A 24,107-nucleotide genomic window follows, 5' to 3' on the forward strand; every position below is an offset into this window, starting at 1 on the left:
CCACTGTGGCCAGACCAGTGGCAAATGGGATCCAGATGGAGAGTGTCTCAGCAGTTACAGGGGCTAGTCATGATGGAGGTGTACCATCAATAAATGCATACATACCTACATACATGCATCTCTACTCAGAAGTAATTGCAACTGATATCGATCAGGTTTACTCCCATGTACATTTGCATAGAATAGCAAACAAGAAGACAAAACGGGCACAAGCCGTAAAATATAGCACAGTATAAATGCATGTTGCTTAGTAGTTTAAGAGAAAGAAGAGGGCTAATGAGGATGAGCATTAACATGAGCATGGTGCTATTGTTGGTATACATCAGGCAGTTACTATGTGGTACCTACCACATCTTCACGCGGGGCATTTTTGCTCCATTTTGCCGCTTTGCTATGCAGCAAGAATGGGATCTGCCATGCACTATCACACTACACATGGTAGGCCCTATCCACTTTCAAAGTCAGGAGGAAGCACCAAAATGCATTTCCTCCACACCAACAGGAAGGAAAGTGTATTTTGGGTAGCTCCAACTGAGCTACCTGCACTTTCCTCCCCTTTTTGCCATGTGATGGTAGAAAGTGCAGCAAGGCAACGGATGTTGCCACCCTTTGCGCCATCTGATGCGGGGACGGGAAAGGATTCCAAAGCACCTTCTCCCGTCCCCACCATATAATGAGGGGAAGAGTGAGGGTGTGTGGGGCATGCACCTTCCCTTTTACCGGCAATTGCCAGCACAATGACATGGCCCAAAAAGACCATGTGAAGAAGTCCTTAGAGACTATAAAATCCATTAATTCCCAGAAATAATAGTACTTTGATCAGCGGAAACATATCTAATCACATGCTTCTTTATTTAGTTCTACTAACATTCGGCCCATTGTCAAACCAGTTACAGTCTTAAGACTTCTTTTCATAAATGCAAGCCCTACAAAACTCCTTCTAGCTATGACAACGCTCAAATTCAGAAGCTTCCAAGCTATAAAATTCTTGGAGCATCATATCTTTGCCACAGAAATTGAAGACAATACAAAAAGCAATAGCAGCAAATCTTTAAAAAGGAATGAAACCTGGCAATACAGTTCTGTAACAATTGGCATTCTTATTACCAAGATTTCCCCAACTTTCAAGTTTTAATTTGGCAAAAATGATATATTGGTCACATTTTATCACAATGCTAAATCTTTTTGGTATCATTGGCTATCAGCTGTTCCGTCCAAGTGAGAAACATTAATTTTTGAAGAGATTTGTTCAGATTCAAAGTGGAGTGGAGTGTTTGGTCCACAAGTAATATAGAGCAGATATGATCTAACAGACATGGACAGTTCCAGATCTGATAACTCACTCTAAATGATGGCTTGACTCCTCTATATTGTTATAGGTTTCATTTCTTACTCTGAAGACTGCTTTCTTAAAGCTTGCATACAGAGTATGCACTTCACCATTAAGTCCATGAGGTCATTTCTTTCTCCCATTTCCACTCCACCAAAATATTCAACCTGTGATGAGGGTGCTTGTTCAGCTGGATTCGTAACAATCTTTCTTTTAGTAGCATGATATCTATGAAGATCTCTGTACAAACTCTTTCTTTGGCACCTGTGTTCATTTAACTGGCAACCACCATAGTACAACTTCACTGATGATGATTTTCTGAAAAAGAGAAGTGGAATTTAAGGATTACGAAGGGGTTATGAGAGGGAAGGAGGATTTTTCTGATCTGGGAGGAAATTCATTACAGGGGGTATACAGGGTAACAATAACACTGTATTTCTAGCATGAACTGTGAAAAGCTCTATGAAAGCTGTGATCATAATTGCAGTGTGTATGAAACTAAAGTTTGAACACTTGTGAAGTAAAATGGTTTCAACCAGTATGCTTGCTAGGAGAGCTTGAAGCATTGTGTACGAATATTTTAAGACTTTCAAACATGCTTCATTGTAGATAAAGCCTATGCCAGTGAGAATCCGTGTGAAGGTAACTTGGGATGCCCAACATGCAAATTGCTTCACCAGGACAGACCTTTTAATGGGCTGCTTGGAAAGCAGGTAGTTGGGTAACTAAGTCTCAGGAGACTGTATAAATCTGGTCTTCAGTAACTAGCCCCAAGGCAGATAGGAAGTCTCTGCCAAAATCTGAACCAGTCTCCTGGTGCTTTATCTAGCGTCTTAGACAAAATATAGTACTTCCATTCTTGCAGTAGTCTTTTTCTGTAGTGAAGACAACACACAATAATGTTTAATAGCTTCCACAGCCAAAAATAATACCTACTGCTTTGCATTTACCAAATGTTGTTAAAACATCACCTAATTAAACACTGAAAGCAAGATGAGACATTTGATAACAGTAAAAACCTGTTTCTTGGAAGCATATGCTAATGCACATTTCTCTTATATAGTATATAGCACAAGATAAAAATTGCATAAAGTATATCATAAAAATATGTTAAGTGTAACAGCATAAAAATAGCATAAAAGACATAAAGTTTCTGTTTCCTTTTTAAAAACACATATAAAGTGCTATGTCGCTTCACACTTTAACTTTTGTGTAAAGTCGTATTGAGTACAATACCTAGGATAAATGACTGAGAACAGGCATTTTTTTAAAAAAGAATGCCATAAGTTGGATATACATTGGGACATATCATCTGTTTGTGGTGCCTGAGTTCTCTGTGCAAGTGTCTTATGTGCCAACCAAAGAATCGTTCTTCTGAAACTGATTTAAATGCTGTTGATGTTACTGTAGTTCATGATAATTGACTATAGTTGCCTTTGGATCCGACCATCAAATAACATTTTAATGTTGTAATTATGCAAATAACATTTGCTTAGGTACCCTAGATGGTTATGAAATATCTCCTTCCCTGGCACTGTTATCGGCATAAGAAAATTAAATGGCTTACACATATGCTGAACTCTACACTCAAGGATCTAAAAAAACTACAATATGCAGATCTAGAAGAAAACCTTAGTATTTCATTTTTATGGACAATTGGTGAATGACTTTTACCCCCTGAGGAGGTTAGGTCTCAAAATGTGCACCAAGTTGTCATATCCGCTTGATAGTTTAAGAACTGATAGTCCCATTACAAAGACTTCAGACTTCCCCTGGTTCTTGTATTAATTATGGGCATTTTCTGTACAGCACTTGAGCTTCAAAAGTAGTGACCCAGGACAAACATAGCCAAGGCTTCATTTTTTCACCTTGGATTTCAGATGCACTAAAACTCAAGGCAGTTCCTCTTTCCAAAAAGGGGGCAATGTAATACTATTTGATTTATCAATTTTTTTTTATATTGAGGGCATTCTTGTACCTCTGTGTGAACAGAATAAAGATAATTCCTCCCTCTGCAGAAAGTACCTTCTGTAATGTTTCTATAGTATCACATTCCAGTCTTGGACATGGAAGGCATGAGGTGGATCTGAAAAGATCACTGGCAGCTTTTGAACACTGTTCATGCCTTGCAGCATAGTTAATACCTTGCACCACTGTAAATGGGCATGTGGCAGATGCCACCTGATCTTCCATTGCCCTAGTAAACCATTATGCGGCTGTGTGAATGAAGGAGTCTGTTGAGCCAAGACTATTCTGCATTCAAGTTTTGCACTCAATGTGATCTGGATGACTTTATATTGTTTACAGAAATGCTTAAATGTATTAAACAAATTTTCCCTGTGGCTGTGAATCGTGTAGTTATTGGCTTTCAGAAAAGTTTCAATCATCAATGTTTGCTTCTTTCTTTGAAATCTGTGCTTATTTTTGCTTGCTTGCTGTATAATTCTCATGTCATCAGATTAAATGTCTTCTTTTCGTTCAGCTTCAGCAGAATACTTTAACAAGTGTATTTGCTTAATAATAAAAGCCCTTTTAAAGAAGTCTATAAAGACTCACCGCACAACCTTGTGTGTGTTTACTCAAAAGTAAGCTTCTTCTCAGTAAAGTAGTCAGAAGATTTCAGCCACTAACTCATTTAATGGGAAGTGGGTTGACCAGAAATTCAAGATAATTAGCATTTTTCACTACTGTGAACAAGCTTGCTTGTTTTTCAGTAAAAAATATTCTTCTGACTAGCTGACTATATTTAGCAGAAGTTATGGACAGTTCTTCTGCTTGAGAACAAATCTACAATTAAAGGAATCTACTTTTCCTCTTATTAATTCTCACTTAATATATGATTGGTGGAAAGAGAGAAGAGAAGCAGCACAAGTTAAGTGCAATGCAATATTCTTCAGGCTCCTTCAATGAAGGAATATTTGTGTACCTTATTTTTAAATCGCATTGTGATGCTTGCTGATATTGGTTTCAGAGATTCTTTCATATAGATCCCTAGATTTTAATTTTTTAAAATAATTTACACTTTTAAAAAATACAGTAACATTGGGAATTCTTTCTAACCTTTACCTTTTCTTCTTCTTTGTCCATACTGGCAATCATAGGATAAATGCCTACACTGCAGCCTTTTCTTCTTTGATGAAGGACAGTCTTCCTTTCTGATCTGTCTTTGTCTTCTTCCCCAAAGAACTCTTCTTTGGCTATTGCTCCCTTTCTTCTCTTTCCTTTAAAATAAAACAAAAATCTATGAATGCCATTTTTGCCAAATGTGTTATTACATTATCCAGCCTGTTTACTGGTGGGACAACTAAGATAATCAGCGTGTCCCCAATAACAGGAAACCAATTGGCTGGAAGTTTTATTTATTTTAAGTTCCCATGCTGTATGTTATATAAAAACCAATACATAGACCATTTCTGCAGATTAAATTTTTGGTAATTTGGTAATATTGAAACCAGGTTATTTTTGGATTTCCCTCTTAAGTTCATCATGAGTTTTTATGGTATAATCTTGATTGTCCAATTTTTAAAGAATTTGTCTGTATGTAAGCCAATTTTCTGTTGCTAATTCTCTCTTATGTTTAGCTTCTATTGGTGATATCCAGCATGGGGTTTTCATATAAAGCCTGGCTTTATATTTTTCCCACACTCTGATTAAGGAGGCATGAATATAATGATTACCAAAGTTTTTGTCGGTTTTCCTTTTACTGTACCATAAGTAATTGTGCCATCCTGAGCGTAAATCATGCCCTTCAAGTTCTAATAATTTAGTATTCTTTAGTGTGGCCCAGTCCTTGACCCATATCAATTTGCAAGTTTCGTAAAATGCTTGAAGATCAGGAAAATTTAATTTTTGTATTGTTTTTGTAATTAATTAAAGTTGACATTTGAAATAAAATGCAGCAAAATTCACTCAGTGTGTTCACTCAGTTCAAACAAACCCATTCCCTGAAAAACGTACGTAGGATTGCAAATATCCATTTTATCTCTGATGCCATTAAGAAAGTGCTTACCTTAGGGCCCTTCCAGGCAGGCCCTATATCCCAGGATCTGATCACAGATTTTCTGCTTTAAACTGGATCATATGAATCTGCACTGCCAGATAATCTGGGATAACAAGAAAACCTGGAATCAGATCCTGGGATATAGGGCCTCTCTGGAAGGGTCCTAAGTCTTTTGGCGTTTGCAGTGTGAAGGATACTAGCATGGTATAAATAGTTCCTGGTGTAGTAATTGGACAACTTTTTCTATATTCTGTTTTCAAGGCCAAACAGCATCTGTGTTCAGCTAGCTAGCTCTTTCCCTTGCTGTTATTCTATAATGAACATGCATTTGCTTCACACTTATTTTCCTACTAATCTATTGTTATAGATCTGTGGTTTCTTTTTAATGGCTGGTTCATTAGCTGGCATAACATATGGGGAATTTCAAGCTGTGGTTATGGCGAGCTTAGAAAGCAGAGGTTAAAGTTTATTACAACTATTAAGAATGGAAAATTCGGTCAATATACAGTTTGTATGCTGAACTTTCACTGGTGTCGGGTATTCTTGGGCTATCTAGGGACCTTATCACATTAAGTGAGGAATTTGCCATGCATCGTGGTGAATCCATGTGTTCCCAGTGGGGGGTATGGGGAACCCATTACCCTTGCCCAACTTATTGTAGCAAAGACAACAAAGGAAACTTCCTGTGTTGCTGCCACAGCGGTGTATGCCACTTCCCTAATCCTTTCACCACAGACCTTGGCTGAAAGTAGATGTGCATCGTGGTGAAAGGGGTGAGGAAGCAGCATAGGACGGGCAAATCAGTCTGTGATGAAGTCGTTGAAGTCATGTGGACAAGGTTTGTATCCTTCATGAGCAATAATTAATAAATAGGAATGTATGATATTTACAATAAATTGTCATAATCTAGCCTCACTTACTTGCTTTTTAATTTTCCACATTTCTTTTCTACTGGAATAGTCCACATTATTTTTCTCCTTGGCTCTGTCATATCAGAGAGTCCTGTTGATCTTGGAGATTATGAACTTGGGTTGTTTTTAAAATGTGTAATTTTTTTTAAAAAAGTTTCACCTGCCTCAGTGCTCCCCCAAGTATGTTGACACATCCTCTTGTTTCTCTGTGGCCTTAACATAAGTCTGTTCTGGTCAGTATAGGAGGACTGTATTTCCTAATAAAAGATATTAATGACAGATGTAATTTCTTTCTCCCAAAATATGCATACTGTTTTAGACTGAGAAACTACAGTGGACTCTCAACCAGAACTCAAGTAACTTTAACTCTCAAGGAATCAGCAAAAATGAAGAAATAATACTTTAAATAGAAAGCTAATTTTGTAAAACAGTAAAATTGTGTTAAATTAAGGACTTCATCAGATGGAGTGGGGGAAATGGGGAAAGCGGAGGGAAAGGTCTTAAGACTTTCCATCTTTCCCTGTCTTCTGTGATGGCCAGACATCCCACTTACTTACTGTGCCTTTCCCTGCCTTTCCTCTGCTTGCTAATGCTTGGAGTTGGGTAACACCCAATGCCTGATGATGGCTGTTATGCTCCGTTTCTATGTGGTGACAAAACGTGGCCCCACGGAGTCCCACTGGAAATGCCCTTATATCTTGTGATGATCTCCATGGGGCTCCATTTCCACAGCACATGGAAACAGCTTAGCAGCTATCTGATGAGATCCTTAGTTAAACTTGTCTTTATTTGTCTTAATTTGCTTTTCATTACTGCATTTCAATATTATATTATTGAATATTTCAGTATTCAATACTGTATTTTAATATTAATATCAGGTCATTTCAGAGTTTTATGGTATGACATAATATTAGTTAGGCCTATTTTAATTGTAACTCTCAAACAACCACAAACTACATTTATCTAGCATCTACCAATCCACATGGGTACTGTTTAATTGAGAGTCTACTGGAGTTTGAAAGGAAACTTACCATTCAAAAACTTATATTTATAAGCATGCCATGGGGGAATAAGAGGCCAAAAGGGATTATATTTCAGCTTTTTGATATCTTAAGAGTAACTGGATGGTTTTTAAAGTTTTGTATGAAGACAAACCGTACTATAGCCACAATCAATACAAACGTCTGTCTGAATACATAAGCTATTATCCAAATTGTTACTTGGATCTTATAGAGCAGCAATATACATTAATCAAAATAACTTGAGGTCTGGTAAGCTCAGAATAGACGAGAATATCAAAACATCATGCAAACATGCACAGGGTGAACAGGGGTGGCAGTCACCTATCTTTCTATGTTGGATAAGATAAAGTGACGCCTCATAAAAAATGCCTGTGAAAAATGTATAATTCTAATGTACATGCATTTTAATTGCTGGTAAATATATCACCATGTCTTGAGTCCCATAAGGGGGGAATAAATAAACAAACAAATAAATGATCCTACTTTCAAGCGATAGCCTTTTGCTATGGAAAACAAATCAGAATTAAGGTATAGAAAATTCCACGTTATGATCTCTCTTGGACTTTTCTGTAATGAAATGTGCTTTTATAGAACATAATGAAAGCAGGTGTGCAGGCAGAATGCATAGTGCTAAAGCTGCAACAACAAAAAGCAACCCCAAACACGGAGCCAGGCAGCCACCCCAGCTCTAGCCTAAGGGATGTAATATGACATGACATAGCACCAGTATTGACTTTTCATTTGCAACCTCTTGACAGCTAAAGCTTTTGTGCGAAAGGGATTTCAAAAACAATAAGCAAACTTGAAGAAAAAGAAAGTTTGCATTCCTTTATTTTTAGATAAGATAGATAAAATAGACACAGGTAATACGCTACCCAGAGGCAAGGGAACACAACCGCTAATAATGCCTGATCACAAGCCTTATGAGAATGTCACTAGGAAACAAATTCTGATTAGTTTGTATGCCTTTACTTTCTAAATACCAGGGTACTGAAGATCATTTTTATTACACCCTCACATCTTCTCTTTTAGTATGCAGTTTGGTTGGTTGCTTGGTTTACTTTTAAACTGCCATTATGCCAAAGTGTTAGAAATATAAAGAATTTGTTAGAAAATTCTTTAGAGGGATATCATTTTAAGTGCTCTTGCACAGTTGCAAACCATTATACTATTTAAGTATCAATACTAGATATGAGCAATTTTTCAAGATAAGTAAGGCAGACATGTGCTGTAATCAATTCTAGAAAATAGTGACAAGAAAATAATTTTGGCATCTGGCTAATTAAATGCATTTTGCTTATTTTTAAAACAAGAAGAAGGCAAAAAACAACTGAAAGCCCCTCTAGTGTGTATTTTGTAAAAATGCTCTTATATTTACAATTTTGTGCATGCATATACTGCATCTTTGTGTACTGCATATGCTATGTCCATTTTTAAGTGTTTTGACTGAATATTGCTTTCTTTCTAATAAGAGGCTATTGTGGCATAATTACCTAATGAAGTGCATTTATTTCTAAAGGCCATCTAGTCAGTTAATATGTTAATAAAGACATCTGAACAAAAGGTAATAAGTGGGTCAGGCTCAGAAAGAATCATGCCCTGCTCACTCTTGGTTACAGGAAAAGAAAAGCGCCTGATGGAGCTTCTTCTACTTTCACCCCATCATTTTAAGAATTGCTTTGCCAATCCTTCACAGCAAATAGTAATTTTAAGTGGACCAACACAGAGCTCAGGTTGTGAGCACTCTATGGTAATAATAGAGTAGCTGCCCTCCCTGGAGTCAATAAATCCAACAATAGAGCCATTTTCCCTCTTCTGTATGTGAACCACCGCTGTTAGTCTGAATGACAGGATTGCTCATAGAAACCAAGCCCTTCACCTGTGCTGACCTTTTCCTGAGAATTTGGGGGCCAAGTTGTGTTTAAAACTGTTATAAATAAAGACCAATTTTATTCTTGCCTGCTTTGAGCCAAGAGCAGAGAATTGCTGAAAAACATAGAAATGTGCCTGTTAAATACCTTTTTGTTATTGTTAAACTTACAACACTCATTCGTCATAAATTACATTGATAAAACCTATAAGATTCTGCCAAGCAATCACTTGTATTATAGAGTGTGCCTATTCTGTCCCCATTTTGCTCTTTTACATCTGTTCAAATTTAACTCACATTTGGTCCATTTTAGTGGATTCAGAAGCCATGGAGGAAGTGCAAACTGAGATGAGTGGGATCCCAAATAGGTTTTACTATAGGGCTGCCTTCTGGATGATAATGTAATGCATAGGTAGGGACTCCCAAGAAATAAGAACATGATTCCCATTAAAGACGATATAGCATCAAAACATATAAATAGCTCAAAACAGAAATGCATTTCCCAAAATTTAGACCTTTCTTCTCAGATGTATAGTTGCTGTATGCAACTTCTGTTGCAAACATTATGTAGATTGTTTTGACTAACAAAGCTCTCCCAGTAAGTGGTGCACTCTTGAAAATAAGTTAATGTTTTACACATTGTCATTTGATACTGATGGACCTAAACTTGTGAAATAGAATTGACAAATATATTAGCAAGAAATTAGTCTCTTGGGCATCCTTAGACACATTTTCACTGTATTTTTTTCTTGCTTTAAAAAACAATTTCAGTGTTAGACAATGGGCAATTTTACATTTCTATGCATTTAAACAGTACAACAAACACCATCTTCTCTGCTTTCTGATTATGCTGGACAGTCCTGTATTTCTTTTTTTCATGACTCTGTCTCTGGTTACTGTTCCCATTTCTAAAAGAAGCAAAATTGCGCTGCCTTTTCACCCATGATTATTGTGTATCCATACACATGTTTCTTCCTACACCTTAAAATCCTACATGTTGATATATCTAAAACTACATATCACCAAAACTAATATGTCTAATTAGCACAGGGAGTCATTAGCAGATCTGCATTTGAACTTTTAATGATGAACTTGGTCCTCAACCTAATATTCAAGAAACCAAGAGGTTGCATGTCTTGAAACAGCAGTGTTGGTGAACTGAATCAATGGATGAGAAACCTTTGAACAGATGAGATAGGAATCCCTCTGGTCTAAAAAATACATTTAATAGAAGTTGAGTTAACATAAAGTGCCTGCCTGAGTAGGGAGCTTGTGCAGCTCTCATTTTCTACGTAATGTCCCATTTCTGAAATTCAGGATTCGTCTACTGTTCAGAAAGTAGCAAGAATGAGAGATTGCCTGTTTCCAGAAAACAAGGCAGCTGGCATCTCTGCACTCATGGGAGCTGCCATCCAACCCAGTTTTCTTATTTCAACTGCCCACTATCTCCTTGTTTTACATTTTCAAAAATTAAACAGACAAAAATCATCCTTTCAGGAAAATCAATGTGTTGCATAGACTAGATGCTGTCAGACTAGAATTTACTAAGATTAAAGCAGAAGTGATATTGCTGGATTCTGCTAAGTCTCCTGTGATTTATAAACATATAAACCATATATTTTATGATTATGGTGAAGCTAAAACTTTTGTGGATAATAATATAGTTGCATTGAAAAGAGTAGAGGAGAGAACAACTATTAAATTCAAGAGACAGAGAAAGAAACCCGCCCTATCAACTGATCAAATTCTTAGGCACACCCAAAAAAATCTGTGAAAAAAATCTTGATCTAGCTTTTGTTTTTTAATGCACTACATTTGAATTCAGTCTACATACATACGCACATGTAGGTTGCAGAGTTACTTCTAAGAAAACTTGCATAGAACTGTGCTGTGAATACAGCATGAATGTAAATTATCCATGACACCAATTTGTTATTCACATTAGTCAGTCACCTAGGAGGGAGGAAACCTATTCAAAAGCCATATCTAATCAATTAAGCAGGGTCTGAATGAGAATTATGATGCATATACAACTGTACCTCCTGATATTAAACAGTACATATAGTACACTGGACAAGCATGCAGAGATCTGCTCCTACATAAAGATCTGCCATGTTGGATCAGGACAGCTGTATTGAAATAGCTGGCAGGTCCTGAAGGTGCTGACACAATGGGTTCCTACTAGCTCAATGGAATAGCTAACTTACTCTGCTCTTATAATTGGCCTTTAATCCTTCCCCAACATACAGCATATCACAAAATTCTCTTAGCATTTAGCAGGAAGGATTCCTGTAGGCATCCTTTTCAATGAAAATGACATATTCCTTAGTAATATAAAATTTGTTTTATGGATCTGTGCCAGAACATTTTCCTTCTATTTACTTATATTTTCATTGTTATTGTTAAAATGCTTTGTCCTGAAATACTGTTACTTTTTTCAACTGGTGCTCCCCTTCTCATTTATACTACTTTCTGGTTTGATTCAGAAAACAGATGCTAATTGCTGCTTTTGTTTTGATTTGTAGTTTTTGTGTCTGATATTCTCTGAGGAGCTCACGTGTGCATACTGCTCAAGTGGCTGCAAGGTCTTCCTTGCTTATTGTAATAATAACCTCATATACCCAGAACTGTCCTTCCAGTTATGCAAAAGGGGAGGAGGCACTATTTTTTTGAGCATAAAAGCTCCAAGGATTACATGTCCCCTGTTACATTCTCTGAAGGCTGGAGCACAATTATATCTCAGTTACAAACTAAATCCCCATCAAGGAATTCTGCTAAATTATCCTTTGGGTTTTTCCCTGGGTTATGACTATATTGCTTTCCTGCCTTCTCTTCTTCAGTAATAAGACTCCAAAGGAAAATATGCACATACCTACATGGGAACTCATTACCCTAGAGAAATAATTATGGCTACATCTCTGTTCATCTAATCACTCCTCCCAAAGCATTTCCCTTTGTTTTCTTGTGCAGCAGTTTTAAAAGTACGTAAATAAGATGCACTCATACACATCAATTCATAAACCTGTTTTGTTTTTATTGGTTTTCTTTACACTAGCAGTACAGAGACGGTTATGCCCATCCGTTACATAATACATTATTTTAAGTGTTTTAAAATCAAGATCAGGCAGTAATGATATTAACAGCAAAGTTCCTAGAAAAGAAATCTTAAAATAGACTTTTGTGGGAGAGAGGATCACTCAGCACTTCATAAAAGGTGATCTGTTCCTTAAAACATCTGACCATTAGGTGCCATGCAAGGTTACTGTTTCAGGTTGTTGTTTTTTTTAAAAAAAAGTATTAAAACCCATTTCTTATTGTGTTTGTTCCCTCAATAATCTTTAATAAATCAGTGCAGTGTCATTACCTGCTTATGGCTGTAATAATGACACCATGCCTTTAAACCAGTGCAAACACCTTAAGGATCAATATATGTATGTCTGTTTTTTCAATGCAATATATATTGTGCTAACTGTGGATTCCTAAAACTTGGGGAATGTTCATAACAAATTTCCAAAACTCCACTGATTCCAAGTAGATAAAATACATATTTCCATGTCTTAATACTTTTGCCTTCAGATCTAATAGGTATGAAAGAATGTACAAGTGTGGTCAAGACAGGACAACAGATATGAAAAAAGGTTGTTCATTTAGGGCAAAATTTGCTGTCAGGAAACTGGAGCATAGCTTCTGAACTCAAGAACCAGTAGTGCATGTGCAGGTTGGTTGTAGATGGTTGCTACAATAAGGCTTCTTTCATACAGGTGTGTTTATGCCCCAGGCTTGCTGGCCACAGTCCATTCCATTTACAGAAGCTGAATTAAACAATAACTACCGCATTGCAAAAAGAAGAAGGGGGGGGAGGAAAAGGTGAGCGTCAAAGGAGATGCCTGAGAGCTTTGTTAGGGCCAAGAAAAACCCTGTTGCAGTTGTCAGAGCTTGTTGATGTTGCGGAGGACGGCACTTTTTTTTTTCCGACTGGATTTTGTGGTTCTGCCTTAGGAAAGAAAGTAAAATAGAACGGAAGAACAAAGTCCTACTCTATAAATCAGCAGCTGCTCCTTGCCAGATCAAAGGAGTGACATTTTTGCTCCTGGACTACTTGTCCACTTTAGGTGCTTGACAGACAGCTAACAGCTGGCCTGCTATATAGCATAGGAGAATCGGGCTACATCTTCTTCAAGGTAGATGACAAGCTAATCAGAGATACCCATAGTGCAGGACATGTAAGTACACATTGATCTCTTCACATGTTTCGAGCAAATTATTTTAAACACCTTTCTACATTAGGCAAGAGTGATTAGTAAACTTAATTTCTACTGAGTAAGATAAAGATTTCATTAAACAATATAATAAAGATCAAAAAGCAAACTGACATCAGCTTTGCCAATTAATGTCTGGTTGTAATTAATTATCTATACAGAGCAGTCAAAAATATAATATGAACTGGTAGAAGTAGCTAACAATTTATCTAAATAAGTCAGAGGCTCTGACAACAAAAATTGTTGAGTGGTTATTTCAAGAATGAGCTGAAAGGTATCCGTTTTATACGTAGACTGGTTATTCCAGCATACATAATCTCAACATTAAAAGGTTTCAAATTTACAAAAAAAAACTGTACTTAGTAAATCTATAAAATGTATGTATACAGACCTAAAATTTTAACATCAGCAATAAAACTTTCAAAGTAATTCATTTTCTAGTTGATTCCCATCTTCAATAAATCAAGGGCAAGATGAGGCAATATACCACAACTTATGTCTATTGACTTAGCATTTTATCTTAAAGATATGAATAGCTAAGGAAGTCTGTCTGTTTTTCTCCTCCCTGGCTTTCAAGTACCTATGAAAGATCTCTCCTGCAGTATGATAAATAATTGCATATGAATAATCTTATGGCATTATAGAAAGGCAGCAGACATTACTCTGGAAATCATGACCCGCTGAGATGTTTTGTTATGTGGCATCAGATGTGATTACATTCACAGAATAGTGTTTATTGCCATCCACATTCCAGGGGAAATAAAAAAAATCTGCATAGGTTAAAAAATGTGAAAGCTTGTAATGAAAATCAGTGTCTATCAATGTCTTTGTGTAGCAGCCATGTTTATTACTCTTAATATTAGTAGCCTTATTTATTTCTTTAGCTGGTTATTATTCACTGCTGAGATTCATAGTATATTTATAATCCTGGGTAACAGATTCCTCCATTATCTATTATGTTTTAATGCAAAATGAACTGGCTGGTGCCATTCAATCATAACACTCTCTTAAAATACAACATTAAATCATTTTCCAGAGAATAATCACTGAAATCAGTGAGACTTACTTATGAGTAAACATAACTAAGATTACAACTATATTTTAAATAGAGAAATTACAAAAGCCTATAAATTTAAGTTACTATCATGATGCTAAAGCATGTCATAGTTAGAAAAGTTATGTTCCAGGATTGTCTTCAGTTGTTTTTACATTTATGTAAATATTGTATTTGTCACCCTATCTGCTCTTGACAAATCCAAGAGACTGAGGATGTAATATATTGTACATTTCCTTGATATTTTTAATCCAATTGAGCGGTAGCATTTTCTTCCAGATATATATGAATTAGGCTCACCATGAATACCTTCATCTGTCTCCAATGATTACACTATAGTTTGGCTCCATCTCATGGCTTTCTAGTATATATGTTGGCAAAGGTCACTAGGAACCACTTGATCTAATGTTATGACTGAACACAAATAGACAATATAATGAAGATGAAAATGGGGGTTGGGGTGGGGAATAGGGCAGCATAAATAATTTTTGGCAAAAAAAACATGCACTATTTTTACTTCTAGCTGACAGAAATTTAAATTTACACATTTAAGAATAACTTCTTGAACTGGAATGCTAATTCTAACCAAAATTGCTTTGTGATGGGAGGAATTTATATATCCCATGTAAACTGGATTTTTTTTTCTCCATAAATGGTTTATGGTACTTCTAACACTACAGCACTTTACTACAGCACTTTTCTCATGCACTATAACTACACAGTATTTTATACTGAAGTGGTTTGATGAAAAATAAGATGACTTTTAAATAAAGAATGTGTTCTGTTCAATTTGAAATTGATTACATTTCTCAGCAGGACCCATGTCATAGGTACATTCCAAATTCTGAAATGTCATTTGAACAAAGATTAATTTTTCCATGAAAAGTGAACAAATTTGTATTTGTTTTACATGTTCAAAGCATGCCAGCCCTCTACTGAAAATGTCAGTGCCATACAGTGAGCTGGAACAAAACCTTGGGGGAAATTATCGCCATTTTCACATACTACTGTTCAGGAACAAAAAAAAATCCTTCTCTTTTTGTTATAAACTGCCTTATTTTTACCATTAGAAAAATGAACAGCTCCAAAGCTTCCAACTGAATGGAAAACTAGAACTGTGGAAAAGGAATTCAGGGAACTTCACATTTAACCTGCTGAATATTCTCTAACCATGATAATGGCTGAAAATAATACGTCTTTGAAGTATTATGAGCAATATACTTCTTGGGTTTGGTTCAACTTTTACTAAACAGAAGAAAATCACATTTTGTCCAGTTATTGTATGGGATGGGATTCTTCTTTTCTCTTTTTTTCTTTTCTCTATATGCCGCTTTGAGTGCCACCATGGGAGAAAAGTAGGATATAAATAAATAATGATTTAAGAGGATAAGTTTTCTCTTCATGTTATTGGCAAGGAGCATTATTTACTTCCGCCACTTAGCTTTGCAAGACCTTTTTTTGGAACCTGCATGATCTATATTTCATTCCACTAAGCCTTCAATTGATGCCAGGTATAACAATCGTATCCTAGAACCCACCACTTCAACCTTGCTATTGTTTTTAGTTTTTCATGTCTCCCACTACTTTTACTAAACAGGTAGAAGTAATTGCAGCCTATTAATTGTCATAGCATCAGCATATTTCATCATATAAATAGTTTATTTTGGCTTGGAATCTGGCAAGGAAGAGCAAACTTGTTCAGATTCTCGCTGAACTGGAGGTTTCATGAGGCTGCTGTTCTAGATATCTCATGGTTTATCAAAGTTCCAGAATTAGAGTTCTGTTGAGTGTTCAGCTACAATTGTGGAGACCAGGGATTGATCCCCACTCTCAACCATGGAAATCCACTGAGTGACTTTGGGCAACTCACTTAGTATCAGACCCAGAAAACCCCATAATGCCTTTGAATCACCATAGGTCAAAAATGACTTGAAAGCATTCAACAAATGGCCCACCATGATTATGAATCTTCTGAATATGTAAGGCACTACACCTTAGGCAAACAGGCAAAAGTTATGTGAGGGTAGCAAAGAAACTATCTTCTCAGAATCTATTGCACCCATCCTGTGCATTCCACGAGCTTTTCTAGATGGTGGCTGTCATTTGCTATTACATTGTTGGTTAATTTAGAATCATTAGATAGGATATTTATATCAAAATCTGCTGAAATGTGATGCTATGGAAGGAATCCATCTGCAAAAATTAATAGTTCTCGTATTTCTTTCACTATTCTTTCTGAAATTTAAGATTTGGGAAGAAAAGGAGGATCTATCAAGAAGGAGGGAGCCCCCGGTGGTGCAGCATATTAAAGCTCTGAGCTGCTGAACTTGCAGACCAAAAGGTCGCAAGTTCAAATCCGGGGAGTGAGTGTTCGCTATTAGCTCCAGCTTCTGCCAACCTAGCAGTTCGGAAACATGCAAATGTGAGTAGATCAATAGGTACCGCTTCTGTGGGAGGGTAGCAGAGCTCCATGCCTGCCACATGACCTTGGAGGTGTCTACGGACAATGCCGGCTCTTCAGCTTAGAAATGGAGATAAACACCAACCCCCAGAGTTGGACTCGACTGGACTTAACGTCAGGGGAAACCTTTACCTTTACTATCAAGAAGGAAGAGAAAACCTTTCAGATGTTTCCTTTTTCAAAACCAAGTACATACCATGTGTTTAAATGCTAGATGTGTTCCTTGGACTCTACAACTACTGCTTGTTTGAACTATTTGTGCCACAGAGCAGTAGGCATCTTCGATAACTTCCAGAGATTGGAGATCCATGCAGATTATGTCATTGCTCTGTGTCCCAGACATGGAAAATAGCTGGATACTTGTTTGCTGCTCATCTGACTCTACCAAAGACGCGGTGGGCAGGCTTCAGAATTGCAACTGAGGAAGCTTCCGGACAGCAATTTAATGTGGGTGGAAATGAGTTAAAATGATCCATTTTCCCCTGCATTGCTGCCCTTCCCAAAAACCCGGGCTTTCCCAGGGGGTACGTCCACATTCTAGTGTGGTGGCATGGGGCCACCTCAACCCCCCCCCCAAAAAACCCTTAAAATTAAAAAAAACTAACCTGGTTGCCATGCCGCCTCTCTGGCAGGCCTCCTAGCACATAGAAATGACATGCCAGGAGGTGGGGGGGGGGTGTCATAAGCTATTTGAAGATGGGGTTGGAGGGGTACCCGAAGAACCAAGATAGTCTTTGGAGACTGACCCCGGGACTGCAGAAGCTATCTCCTGGGTCAGGCCCCACAGGCGCCATACCCCATTAGACCCGAGCTTTTAAGGAACGCCCAGGTCTAGTGGGGTACCAAATTAATTCAGGACAAATCAATCCTCTTTTACTGGAAGCATCATTTGGATGCCTCTGGTAAAAGTCTGACAGGACCTGCATTTTGGGCCTTGTCTGGAAGTACTCCAAGAAAAGATGTGTTTAGGGAGTATTTTATCACTGCTTGATCAAAAGTGAGCTCTGATGTCTGCAAAGACCAAAAAAGCGAGTTTCCAAGATACACTATCATAATTTACCACAAGATGCCCCCTATTTATATTTTATTTTATACCTTTAAGCTCTGTGTTATCCTGAATTAGCCTAAAGAACAATGACTTAAGATACTTCAAACATTTAGCTTCTGTTTACACTGAAGGGAAACTACAATGATTGTGAGTTATACTTATTAATAAACTTGTTTTAGACGGCCAGAGAATTTATCGCAGAAATTCAGAACAGAGATCCTATTTCCATTCTTCATATGTATGTTTCTTTATATGGCATCATATTCATATTATTAAAGTCTTTGTAGTAGAGGAAAATCTGGAGCCACATCCATAGCTTCTGTGCTTCCATATATTATTTATTTATTTATTTTTATTTATTAAAGGCATATGTTTATCTCTTTTCAGCTCAGCAGGATCTCATAGCAAGATACACTAAAGTAGATTCTTAAAAAGCATTATTTAAAAACAGATTTTAATTTTTAAAAACCAAAGTCATGGAAAACAATACAGATTTATTTCCCAGCCAGAAGGTTACCAAGGATGGGGCCAAACTGATATGAGGACCACAGATGTATTATTTTGGACAGTATGAAGGGGAGATAGCCAAGATAGTGAAAAATGGCAAAACATTAGATGAATCATAAATATGCTGAAAAAATCTGTTGCATTTACATTGAAAAGACAGGTTTTTTTAAAAAAAAATTAAATTAGTTGTGTTGTCGAAGGCTTTCATGGCCGGGATCACAGGGTTGTTGTATGTCTTTCGGGCTGTGTGGCCATGTTCCAGAAGTATTCTCTCCTGATGTTTCACCCACATCTATGGCAGGCATCCTCAGAGGTTGTGAGGTATGGATCCATATGGATATGGTATGGATCCATATCCATACCTCACAACCTCTGAGGATGCCTGCCATAGATGTGGGCGAAACATCAGGAGAGAATACTTCTGGAACATGGCCACACAGCCCGAAAGACATACAACAACCAATTAAATTAGTTTTTTAATTTGTATCAAATTGCTACACTAAAATTTCACCAAAATGTAGGTGACAATCCTAGGGAGTCTCCAGATGGGTGAAATATTGCTGGAGATTGTTGTTTCTGATGTTTCACCATAAAAACAATCTTTCTGTTATACTAGGGTATTTGATTTCAAATCTAATATTGTCATTTACAAACGTTTTATCTTTTTCTTAACCTGCATTTTCTACATGTTTTTAAAATAATACATCAGATTATATGTATAAAAAGGTTTCCTTTTAGAAATATGAGTTTTCCATTGTTTTTACTATGTTTATAAATGCAGTATAGCAGTTATTTAGATTACTAACCTCCACTATCCGATATATGTTTACAATATGATCACCTAGTGCCTCCCCCATTTCTGAACCAGCTTGGGCATCTGATCTTTTTCACTGTTTATAAAGCTCTTTGTTGCAAAATCTTGACTATGTCTTTGGTTACATGGGAGACGAATGCAATAGTATGAGGGTTATTATAGTCCCAATTGATCCCTTTCTTTGGAGATTGAGAGGTATATTGAGCATTTCCATTATGTGACATCTATCAGCAGCTGAATATCCTTTCAGCTTGAGTCCAAGTTGCCTCATGCTATTTGTACTTATCATTGGTTCTTCCCCAATATATCTTCACCTGGAAGTCTCATCTTCCAACATTATAAACTGCTTCATTTTGAATTTCCTCGTCATTGTCGGATTTTTAACTAAAGTTGTTTAAAAGTGGTTTACCATTGCCACGGCCATGGTCTTTGAGAGATCTGCCTTCTGGTGTCATCCTCACTACTGCTGCTCAGTACCTATTTGGCACATTTAATCTAGCTTCCCTGCAAAAGCCAGCTGATTTGAGAGAAGCTATTCATCTACCATCAGTATAGCTTCTTTACATCCTGAAACACACAGTCCAAACACAATGCCAAGGTGGTTAAAAACCTTTAATCTACCTAAAACAACTCTTGAGTCTTGTGACCCAAATATTATAGTTCCCAAACTGAAGGACTGACAAAAAAGCAAAAAGTAATTTTACCAAAATATCAAAGACTGATCTGTGTATAAACTACCAATTGGGTTGCAATATAGGTCTTTGAGAATTGATTTTTCAAAAGAAATAGGCCTTGTAAAATATGCTGTACTTCTATTTGTTGCTGCTGTTCTATTTTGTTTTAACTGGTTTCAGATTGTATGATGCTTTAATTGTTTTTCAACTTTTATATGCTGCAAAATTTTGACAATATTTGTTTTAAACATTGTAATTTTTGAGGACCTAGAAAAAAGCAGGACAGTAGTAGTAATAGTAGTAGTAGTTTATTTAAATAATAAATCAGTTCATTAAGAACTTAATTCTGGAAAAACGCTCATTTTGAACATTTAACAAGTTTATCATGTGGCCTTTGTTCATTAGCAAATCTCCAATTTATTCATAACGTAATTCATTTTAATTAATCCTGAATGTTGCTGTTCAGATTTCATCTTAGGCCAATTGCTTTAGTTAAAAATAAAATTAATCAATTTCCCTGTTTTGGAAGCAAATACCTAACTCATTTCATAACTTAATTGATTTTAATTAGCTTCACAAACTGAACAACTTCCCAACATCTCAGTGGTTGAGTGCATCCACTTAAATTCCCCTAGGAATAGTGTTTCTAAAATTTCTAGGTCTCACTTTTCTGAAATTAATGCTGGTGTGTGCATGTAATGGTGTATGTTTAAATCCGGTTTTAATTTTGTAATTGTTTTAATCTTTTCTTAAGATTCTACATTTTGTGAATTTTTAACTATGTGGTTTTTTTAAGTTGTTGTAAACTATATTTAGAGTTCTGGATTGGGGAAAGGGAGGGGGAGAAGTACTAGTAGTGATGGTGAGGATGATGATGATGATGATGATGATGATGATAATGGTGCAACTTTGCAAAGCCTCACAAGCTGGCAATCATTTCTTTGTCATGTGACCTGACAGGCATTGCATAGAAGTGTGGGGCTGGAATCTTTCTGGGGTTGTATACATTTATATACTTTGTTTTGGACACAGTGAACAGGATTGGAAGATCCAGATTCTAGACCACACTGAGCTATGAAATTCACTGGTTCTTAGACCTGTTACTATCTTTCGACCTGACCTACCTTACAGGGTTATTTTAAGGATAAAGTAGAAAGGAAAACCATATACACTGGAGGAAATGAAGCATAGAAGTGCAAAGGTTTGAAGAACTGCTCCAATATACCTAAGGATCCATTGTAACTACCATTGTAAAAGATGTAAAGTTGAGTACAGAGTTTTTGTCCTAGAGCCAGTCATTCACAGCCAAAGGAAGAACAGTTTGTTCCCAGACTCTTCTGCCTCATGCTGCAACACTAGAAATTATCTTTATTGAAGAGAATTGCCTCTTGTTCTACCTTTTCTTTCCTGTAACCTTGTGCCCCCCTTCCATGCGATCTCTTCCCCCAAATGAAGGGGTCCCTCAAACATAAGTATCACTGACCTCGGTCTTCCAGTGTTTTTTTCACACACTATCTGTTGAATCAATTAACATATCAACTGTCTCATATGATAGTTCTCTTAAAGAGTTGTGTACCCACACAAAATTGTGCAGTACAGGAAAAATATGCAAGCACTCCCTGGACTTTCAAATCATCCCGCTAAAGTTTCTGCCCTGACAAGTTGTTGATTTAATAGACATTAGCCACAGAGTATGTTTTTTAATTATGTTCATAAAAGTCGGTTTTGTGTCCTTTTGGCCGAAAGATTATGAATAGTCTGAGTGTTGCATAAACTGCATTTTAAAAAAAACTTGAGAGGATGCCTCCCCGCTTTTAAATTAATGTATACATTCTGACCAGTTTCTAAAGATATGACCTTTAGGTGAACCCCTTTAACCTTCCCTTTAATTATTTGTTTGAAGACAGTGTAGTGTTCTCCTGCTGAGAATGAAGAACCATAATGCATTGCAGTCCTGTGAGTGAAAGAGTGTTGTAAGGAAGTGGAAAGGGACATAAATAAGGGGACCACCAGATGTAAATAATAAAAAGTGGTTGAAGCTGAAATAAAAACTGAAAAAGCAATTTAATTTACCTTATGAGTGGCTAGGTTGAAGAAAGCAAGGGTCAGCGAGGCTCAGAGTGTAGGGGAATCTGTTGTGTGTTACCAGACCAAGTACAGTACGTGCTTGTTTCTCCTTCCTTAAACCCTGCCATCTGCATACACCATTAGAAGCTCATTGAAGAGAAAACAGTCTTATCAGGCTTTTCTGCTAATCTCTTTTGGCGTTAACTTCAGCTGATAAAAGACATGCTGGCTACAGAAGGCTGGGGTCAGTCCCTGTTTGGTCAGTGTGGCAGTTCCTGGAAAGCAAACCATGCCCTATCAAAGACCTTTGTCTTGGAGGACAGAAATACGTCTTGAACTCACACTGTTATATGAGGAATATATCCTTGGTGACAGAAGTCATTATTATCTAGAGAAACAATATCTTTTTTAAAAAAAAAAGCCTGGCTTTTGATTAATTATAAGGCAGGGTATTTTTGACAACTGGGGTGTATTTAAATAGGAAGTGATGTCTTTGATATGGAAACAAAAAGATCCAAAGTAGTCTAGGTGATCTTTGGAGCAATATATGCATCTTATGCTACATGGACAATCCAGTAGTTTACGTTTCATTGATATAAAGTGGGATTAAACATTTTGGAAGAAATAATAACTTTATGTTTTTGTACCCCGCCTCCATCTCCCTGAAGGGACTCAGGGCAGCTTACATGGGGACGAGCCCAATCAACATATTTGAAATATAAAATATGACATACTAAGTACATACTTAGTACACAGTAAGTACATAGACAATAACAGGAAAACAGAAACATTATATAACAAAAAATAAAACAACCAAAAATAAAACAACCAGCTGAAATAACTGAAATGCCATGATTATACCTGGAACCCAAAAGCTGGGTACCAAAGTTTTACTGAATGATCTAGTAAATGCATTTATTTGCATTAACTGTGGGCTTTATCTAAAGCTTACTGAAATTTCTATTCAGTGAGAACTGAATCAGAGCTTGTACAAACAGATTATTTTGGGCTATACAAAGGTTTAATATTCTAGAAAAGGATTAATTGTTCACTTTTAAAAAATGCTTCTTAAGGGTTGTTTGGCGTGAATCTAAATTGGGAAATTTGGAATGAAACCTGAAAATAGCTACTGAAGTGTTTTGAAACACACACACACAGGAGGAACTTATAAACAATAGAGATCAAACTATGCCTTGTGAATCACTACAAACGGCCTGAACTAATCTGTGCAATTAAAATAAATGTTTTTTAAAAATCATTTTGCCAAGGATAGTTTGAGCACAATCATCTGATGTGGTTTGTTATATATTAACTTAATGGGGAAATATGCAAGCATTTATTTCTGGATTACCCCCCAAATTAAATCCAGGCTTTCCTGGACAAGTAATGGGCTTTGCCTAATGTTCAGGTTACTCGGACGCTGCTTTCGTTAGAGGACCTGATTGGAGAAGACGCTATTTGGGAGCTAATATTAAACACATGTACCTGCAGTCCCTTCTTTCTATCAAGTTGAAAGGTGCCCCGGTTTATGGCTGGACGTTGCCTTGTGCTCTCTGGCCCTGGGTGTCCCACTCGTGGTTGAAAAGGTCGCCCCCAGCTGGCACTGACCTCCCAATGACCCTTGACTTTACAGGCTTAAACGGCAGGAGTTGCAGAAGAGCAGGAGTCCTTTCTGGGCCTGCACTTATTGCTGCTGTGCTAGTGATAAAACTTCAGACAGCTTAATTGATGGCTTTGCTGACCTAACAATACCTTGTGAAAGCACCGAATAGCAAAGCCTGGACCTCATTTATGGACAGCTGCAATGGGAGCCGAATTGTGCTGGATGGGGATAAATAAATAATCAAGTCTCCGGTGGAACTTTTTTACTAAAACGTTCCTTTAAAAAATAGTGTTTTTGTCTAGTCAACTGTTTTATTGTGCATGATTTTTACTTGCAGTTCACTGTCTCCTAGTAAATACTTTCCTAATGGGCAAGTTATGTGCAGTTGTCGTCTTCTTTTTCTTTCTTTTTTTCAGTGTTTTTTTCCTCTGCACAACGGCTATGCCAAAGTTAAAAAAAAAGGGGGGGGGGATCTAATGAAAGAAAG

The 24,107-nt window shown here is 36.9% G+C and overlaps 1 protein-coding gene across 8 annotated transcripts in view; it reads left to right on the forward strand.

Moving 5' to 3' along the window:
• meis2 (Meis homeobox 2) overlaps window positions 1-24,107 on the forward strand; it is a 215,197-nt gene that overhangs the window by 184,478 nt on the left and 6,612 nt on the right. The gene's annotated exons all lie outside the window — the stretch shown is intronic.

The sequence above is a fragment of the Anolis carolinensis genome, chromosome 1 (assembly GCF_035594765.1).
Source record: "Anolis carolinensis isolate JA03-04 chromosome 1, rAnoCar3.1.pri, whole genome shotgun sequence".
NCBI classification, from domain to species: Eukaryota; Metazoa; Chordata; class Lepidosauria; order Squamata; family Dactyloidae; genus Anolis; species Anolis carolinensis.